The sequence below is a fragment of the Cibotium barometz genome, chromosome 48 (genome assembly GCF_041138505.1).
Source record: "Cibotium barometz isolate CiBa-2024 chromosome 48, ASM4113850v1, whole genome shotgun sequence".
Classification (NCBI taxonomy): Eukaryota; Viridiplantae; Streptophyta; class Polypodiopsida; order Cyatheales; family Cibotiaceae; genus Cibotium; species Cibotium barometz.
The window spans coordinates 16,286,643-16,294,690 of NC_141093.1; positions in this window are offsets into that span (position 1 = coordinate 16,286,643).

Below are 8,048 nucleotides of genomic sequence, written 5' to 3' on the forward strand. Positions count from 1 at the left end.
CTCTCTCTCTCTCTCTCTCTCTCTCTCTTATTGAAGGACTTAGCTTGAAGCCTGAATGTTTCTCAAAGCTTGGTAAAATAAAAATAAATGCATGCATGCATAATGGTTTTTCTTTATGTCATAGAGAGGGCTCTATTTTTCATTGTGGCATGAAAACAAGTCTATAATGAAATATTTTAAAGATTTCAAATAATTTCTATTTTTAGAAAATTTTGTCCAATTGATATGAAACCTTATTTTTTCTTTCAAGAGAAGGCACACACTTGATTTCCATAGGCCAAGAACCCCAACCCAAAAGAACCCACTTTATTTCATAGGGTAAATTGGGGTTGTACCTTATTTTAAGTGTGAAGGATCTACATATGGAATTTCAGACTACACTCTAAGTGGGATAAAAAATGAAAAAATGATAATTCACAGCAATTAAATGGCGTGATAACCCAGGGCTTGGCCAGCAAATTCTCTCATTAGGTGGTAATTTCAAATGTTGCAATTTTTAAAAAAGGACTTGGGCCCACATTCTCCCACATGTTTGCTTTGAAATAAGTACTAATCTTCTGCATCAAAATCAAGTCTAGGAGGGAGATTTAACATATGGCTACACTTAAAATCAAACTAAGATTGCTCCATGTCAACATCCCGATGCATTTTTGCATTGACATGGTGAGTATGGAAGGATAATTCTAGCACATATTGGCATTGACATTGTGTGTATGCAATGAGAATTCTAGCACATATTGGCATTTGCAATTCTTGCTTGATGCATTGCATCAATATTGATCATCATAAGAAAGTGTTTTAAGCCAATTTCAATGCACTGTATGTCAAATTGGTGAGTTATGCAATCCTTTTGCATCTCAAACTCACAATAGTGCATTGATGGAGTTCAATTAAGGGGAATTTGTAACTAACTCTTGATGCATTGCATCAAATACATGGGAGATGGTAGTCCAAGGTGGTAATACATTGCAAGATAATTTCACCATATTAAGTCAATTTTTGTTTGTGGGAAGTTGTGGGGAGTTAGCATGAATGGCCGTGTAGGAGGGTTTGGCTACTCTAAATAGGAATCTAATGTTGACTACAACTAGATATTATATTGGTTCACACTCTAAACTTGGATTTCATGGTGATGCTATTAATTCTAAGCAAAAATAATAATAAGGTATTATCTTAGTGTGGATGGTTGCATAGTGGTTAGTTATGCCTATTTGATGGTCTTAAGAAATTGATATTATTGGAATTGTTTATGGACTAGTAAATTTATTGTGGCCATTTTGCTAATGAGGTGGTTGCCTTGGTAGAAAATGTATTTGATTGCAAGTGTTGACTCCTTCTGCTCTTCTTCACACTTGCTAAGTGGTTGCCTGGTTGAGAATGTATTTCTTACAAGTCTTAATTCTCTCTTGCTCTTCTTTGTACTTGCTAAGAAGTGATACTAAGCTATGTCTTCTCTTATCTCTTATTATATAACGACCCAAGTTCTAAAAAGTACATAATTCACTTATCATTAAGTGCACTTAGGGCTTAATTATTGATTAGAGTAAATAAGGGTTCTTCAAATATAGGCATTGCATTGGCTTTGATGCGACTTAATTTTACCTGAATTGAATTTCTTGTGGTCTTCCTTACAAACATTGCCTAACCTCTTCATTTTTTCATTTCCATTCTCCTTCAAGCTTGGTGAAACAAAAAAAAGGATATCCCTCACTTATCAAGGCACCTACTTCCCTCCTCAGAATGTATTATGTCTAAAGCCAATTTTTGTCATCCTACGAAGGCCCCAATAATGAGCATAAGGTATTTAATGCCTCACCAATACCAAGGACCCCTTCGTGATACGTTCAAAGGACCATCGTAATGCATTTATTGGTAAATACAACATGGAGATGATAACTTGAATGGAAGTAAAAGGTGATATAACTTGAATGGAAGGCAAAGGTCTTAAGGACCAAGAATGATCCAAACACAATTCTCCTTGTCTTAGATGATGCTAACATTCTAGTATATGATTTTACACTTACCAAGATAAGAATTTTAGAGAATTTATCATGAAGATCTTGAAGAAGAAACTTCCAAAAGAGCGAGAAAGATACATTGATCATGTACTTTATCTTCAAGTACGAAGATGAGGATGAGATAGAAAATGCTAAAATTGAGAGCATAGAAATGAGAAGCTATTAATATCATGTGTTTTTGAACACAATGTTTAGCTTGAAGCCTAAATGTTTCTCAAAGCTTGGTAAAATAAAAATAAATGCATGCCATGCATAATGGTTTTTCTTTATGTCATAGAGAGGGCTCTATTTTTCATCATTGTGGAAATATTTTAAAGATTTCAAATAATTTCTATTTTTAGAAAATTTTGTCCAATTGATATGAAACCTTATTTTTTCTTTCAAGAGAAGGCACACACTTGATTTCCATAGGCCAAGAACCCCAACCCAAAATAACCCACTTTATCTCATAGGGTAAATTGTGGTTGTATCTTATTTTAAGTGTGAAGGATCTACATATGGAATTTCAGACTACACTCATGGTTATATGTGACACCACATTGAATTGAGTTTTGCTATATCTTGTATTCTATAATAGTTATTCACATCATTCTTTGAGTTTGAAAACCATACTGGGTCTCAAAAGATACTCCATGTAGTTTTTTACCATACACTACTATGGGTATTTAAAATTTAAGCCTTTTTCTACTTAATTAGGTGGCAATTTATGGTCTACATTATGTTAAACACAATTTATGGTCTACATTATGTTAAACACAATTTATGGTTTGCATTGTGTTAAACAAAAAAAACTCGTAAATTCATCAAGAACCAACTTAGAGCAAATTCAAATAAAAGATTATTTCCAACAAGTTTTTTTTTTTTGTTTTGGATGGCATAGAGAGGGGGGAGGGAAAGTGAGAAACCAAAAAACTTGTAGGACATAATAAAGACGTTGAGATTGAACCAAAAAGAATGATAGTAGGAACTTGGGGTTGTTTCTACAATAAATATCAATGGAAACCCTTTATTCATACATGGAAAAGATTCATCATATTTTCTTTTCCCATTTTTTGAATGGCTTTAGCACGACGAAAATGTTTGATTACTGAATGTTTGACTAAAAACTTGCATATATTTCTAGTCACACTTAAGTGCTAACCACATTTGTAATCAAATGTTGAGAGATACGACCAAATATTTTGCACCACAATAAATCCTTAATTCTAGGCAGCTAGTCTATTAAGTTTTTAGATGTGGCCATGTGGGCACTAGTAGGTGACTATTGACAAAAGTGACTACCCATAGGTCCCATGCTCCCCTTTCTCCCCTTTATTCAAGGCTTAGATTTTGGTATTGATATTTTATGAATATTATACATAAAATTCAAGATCCTTTTAACACTTTTCCAAAATCATTTCATCTGATGAAAAAATGATTTTTTTCTTATTAATCAAAAACCTTTACACCCATAAATTTACAATTTGTGAACCTCTTTTATTTTTTCAAGGTCATTTTATCAATTTCTTTTATCATGAGTCCTACCATTAAACCTTGACTTTTTGTTAACACTATATATGATCACATATCCCTTCATGTTGTTTCTATTTTTGAGACATAACATAACATAGTCATGAGTTATCTGCTAAGGTAGAAAATTTACACTTTAAAGGGAATAACATTTGAAATCAAACTTGGAAATCTCTTGATCTTGGAAGCATATAAAGTGGGCATCAAGATTCTTATTAAGACTCAAATAGGTACTAGGTGATGTTTGAGAGAAATTGCATCTAAAGGTTCAACACATGCATAGGGATATGGGTAATACATGTGTAAAGATTTGATGAGATTTCTAGTGCCATGGCCAAGCTAGAGTATTACGTATGATAGCACCTAAGTGCATGGAATGGGGAGGTGAATCTAGAAACCCTTAGTTAAGTGCATGGAATGGGGAGGTGAATCTAGAAACCCTTAGTTAAATGCCCAATATATAAACCAACACGTTCCTTAGAAGAAGGGGGATTTTTAGTCTCAATACATTGTTTATGAATGGCGTGTAGTAAAATCATATCTGACCTCTAATTAAATGCCCAATATTTAGACCACATGTCCCACAGAAGGAGGGGGGATTTAGTCAATACATTGGTTATAAGTGGCTTGTAGTGAAATCATATTTAGACCACATGTCCCACAGAAGGAGGGGGGGAATTTAGTCAATACATTGGTTATAAGTGGCTTGTAGTGAAATCATATTTTACCCTTATTGGTGCACCTTTGATATCTCCAACTAATTCTAATGGGCATGATCTCATGATAGTGAAAATGCCTAAAGAACCTTAATTTTTTGGAGAATTTCAAAAAATATAGTTTTAGATGTTTTTTGGTTTTCTATATTTATGCCAAATTTTGGAGCATAATGCAATGATCAACACCACATGGTATATCTTTAGTTTGCATAATGTGAATGCGTGTTGGATGAAAGAGAAAAGGTAAAATGTGAAAGTGAATGTACGTGGAAAGAGATGGTGCACGTGGAAAGAGATGGTGCATGTGTGGAAGATGATCATGCACAGATGGAGAGTGACCTTGATCATGTATTAGCTTATCAATTTGAGCACTAGAAGTGTTCTTGAAACATGTGGAAGATGAGATAATCTGGCACACATGTACAAACATGGATAACATCTTCCATAAACATGAAGGATATCTTCCACAACATCGAAGATTACTTCTAATCAGGTCGGCTATTCTTTACTGAAATCCTTTAGCTATAACTGATTATCAAGCCAAATGTGCTCATAACTATGCAATTATTTTATTTAATGCTTTAGAGGCTAGGCACATGGGCTACCAAAGTAAAACATTTGGAGGCTATCTTCCACGTACGTGGAAGATGCCTCACAACACATTGACCTATAGAGTTTCTATAATGTGGATAATTTTGAAGCATATTATATTAGCATATCCTCCTCCTCCTCCTAAGCTATCTAATGGGTCTTAAAATGATTGATATAGATAAATGATCTAGGCTTACTAAAAGGACTAAGCTTTCTACAATGCATAAACAAGAAAATAACACCCATTAAAAGAGAAGGATAAACAATCTAGGTTTAATGAAAGGACTAAGCTTTCTACAATGCATAAACAAGGAAAAAACACCCACTAAAAGAGAAGGATAAGTGATGGTTTATAATGTGAAAAAGTATCTCCATTATAGAGTTTCTATAATGTGGATAATTTTGAAGCATATTATATTAGCATATCCTCCTCCTCCTAAGCTATCTAATGGGTCTTAAAATGATTGATATAAATAAATGATCTAAAAAGACTAAGCTTTCTACAATGCATAAACAAGAAAATAACACCCATTAAAAGAGAAGGATAAACAATCTAGGTTTAATGAAAGGACTAAGCTTTATACAATGCATAAACAAGGAAAAAAACACCCACTAAAAGAGAAGGATAAGTGATGGTTTATAATGTGAAAAACTATCTCCATTATCTTTAGAGAATAAATATGTTTCACTCATACTTAACAAAACCCCCTATTAGTCTTGCGGGCAAAAGCCCACCAAGCCTCATACCTTATTATTGCCAACTATTCCATAAGATAGGCTAAAGCTGGAGAAACACATAAAGCATATGCTCATTTCACAATGGATTTTTTTTTAATGTAATACTAGATTTGGATGTCTTATGACCACCATAGATTATTAAACTTTGTCAATGATGTATGGCATTCTAGCTAAAACAATTTCTTACTATGCTCACAAAGTTGATACCATATTACTCACAAGCTAACGGCCAATCAAAGAGAACAAGTAACATAATTTATACTATCATGGCAAAGACAATTGAATCAAGCCATAACGACCACGTTAGGAGCCTATAATACTTCTTACATAAACATGACTCCCTTCAATCTAACATACAAACTTAATGTAGTAATTCTTATAGATTACCTTGTACCAAGTCTTTAAGTTGCAGTGAAGGAGAGGATGACTAAGAAATATCTTTATACAACATTTATGTGAGCTTGAAAAGCTTGAAGATGCTACACTCATGGTAGTCTATACTATGATTGCCCCGATGACAAACTGTGATATAAGCAATGGTTTGACAAATCATCTAAAGGCTAAGGACTTACATGAAGGTGAAATGGTCCTCAAGTATAACATAAAAAATGCAAAGATAAGGATTAAGTGCATAGGAATAGGATATTTTAGAGTGTTTAAAATTATGCTTGGGGGTTTAGTAAAAATAGAGGGATGATACAAAGATATAAGGCTCTTGTGTGCTTTGAGGAAGAAGCTTTGATGGCAATCTAAATGGAATCTCGTTGAAGGAAAGTTCTTGAACATAATGAACTCGATAATGAACAAAGGATGCCAAACTAATCTATATATAGTGCCTAGGGTCGGCATGGATGTAAGTAGGCCATGGTAGCCAACCCATTGACTATATCATCCAATTGGGTATCATCTGATTGACCATATTAGACTACAACATAGTACCTAGGGACCTTACGTATAGCTCCCATGCTCTTCTAAGATAATTTGGAACCTCAAACGAGTCTCGCAACTTGAGAACATTATCTCTTGGGGCCCTCACTAATGCGGTCACATAGCCTGCACAAGCATCACCCTACCGAGCAGAGAGCCAACTCTACATAAGTTGTCTCCTAACCAACTAGCCACATTTGGCTACTATCTAGTGTTTAAACTGGGAACTATCGGCGGGCGCTCACACCACAATGTCTACTCCTCATATAGGGGCCTTAAAAAATAGATCATATCCATCACCCATAGGTAACAACACGAGGATGGAGCATTGAACAACAACTTCCCCTCTTAATACCTCTTCAATCCAACACTGAGTCGTCGGTCTCGATGAAGATAGCACTCTAGAAAATCTCTGCTCTAACATAGATATGCTCAAAATGTCGTGCCACGGCAACTCTCTAGGGTAGTTCTCATTGATCCAAGATGTAATTCCAGACCCAGTAAGAAAACAATAACTAGAAAAAATAAATAGTAATTCCATACCCAACAAGAAAACATTAATTCTTACTTTCTTATGGAAATACATGATGATGTTGCTTGCCCATTATACAAGGTTCACATATATCTAATATCTCAAAAAATTTCGGTAGATGTCCTTTGCATCTCTTTTAAGACTACAAACTCAAGTGCCCAAATCTTTCATGCCATAGCTTGCTTATCCCAACATTAGCTAAGGTTGTAAAAGCCAACAAGTCATACAAGTTGTTGCACAAAATTCCTCTCCCTCTGACATTTTCACTGACAATTGTGATAACTACTCCTGGCTTATCGAAGAGAACCATTGAGTCATGGTTAGCTATGGCTGCAACTCCTCTTGATGTCTAGCACATAAAGAACATTGGTGGATAATATGATCATTGCTAGAAATAAAAGAAATGGTACTTATTCCCATGGCTAGGAATTTGGCATTGTTCTCAACTACTATCAGCAATGGACTCCCACAAAGGCTTGAGAGAGCTATACCAGCCCTTTTGATTGGTCATATGTCAAGATGTGTCCCTATTGATGATCCATGAACCATCAAGTACGGAGGAAAGTTATGCCTTTGCACATATTTCTTTGATTTCCACAAACATTTCCAATTCCACTTCAACACTATTCCTTCAAAGGATTCAAAATGTCATTCTTCTCATATGCTTCCTTGAGTCTATATAATTTTATCACATGACTAGGCTTGTCATAGTAGAAACATTTTGATTTGATTTCTTCTTCTTCTTAGTAACATTGGGGTTACTGGAGCCCTTCCCCTTGCCATTCTCTGTATTTGCAAAGAATGCAACATCACTACCAACTCTAGCTTTAAAATGCATCTCCTCCTCCACCAACATTACAATGAACTCCTACGTGCTTAGTGATGTCACTAAACTATCATACTTTGGGGCTAAGACTTGGATATACTTGTATGTCAATTGTTCACTGGTCTTATGATACCCACTATTGCTATTTACTCTTGTAGATTCTTTATTTGCAATATGAACTGCTTTACTAG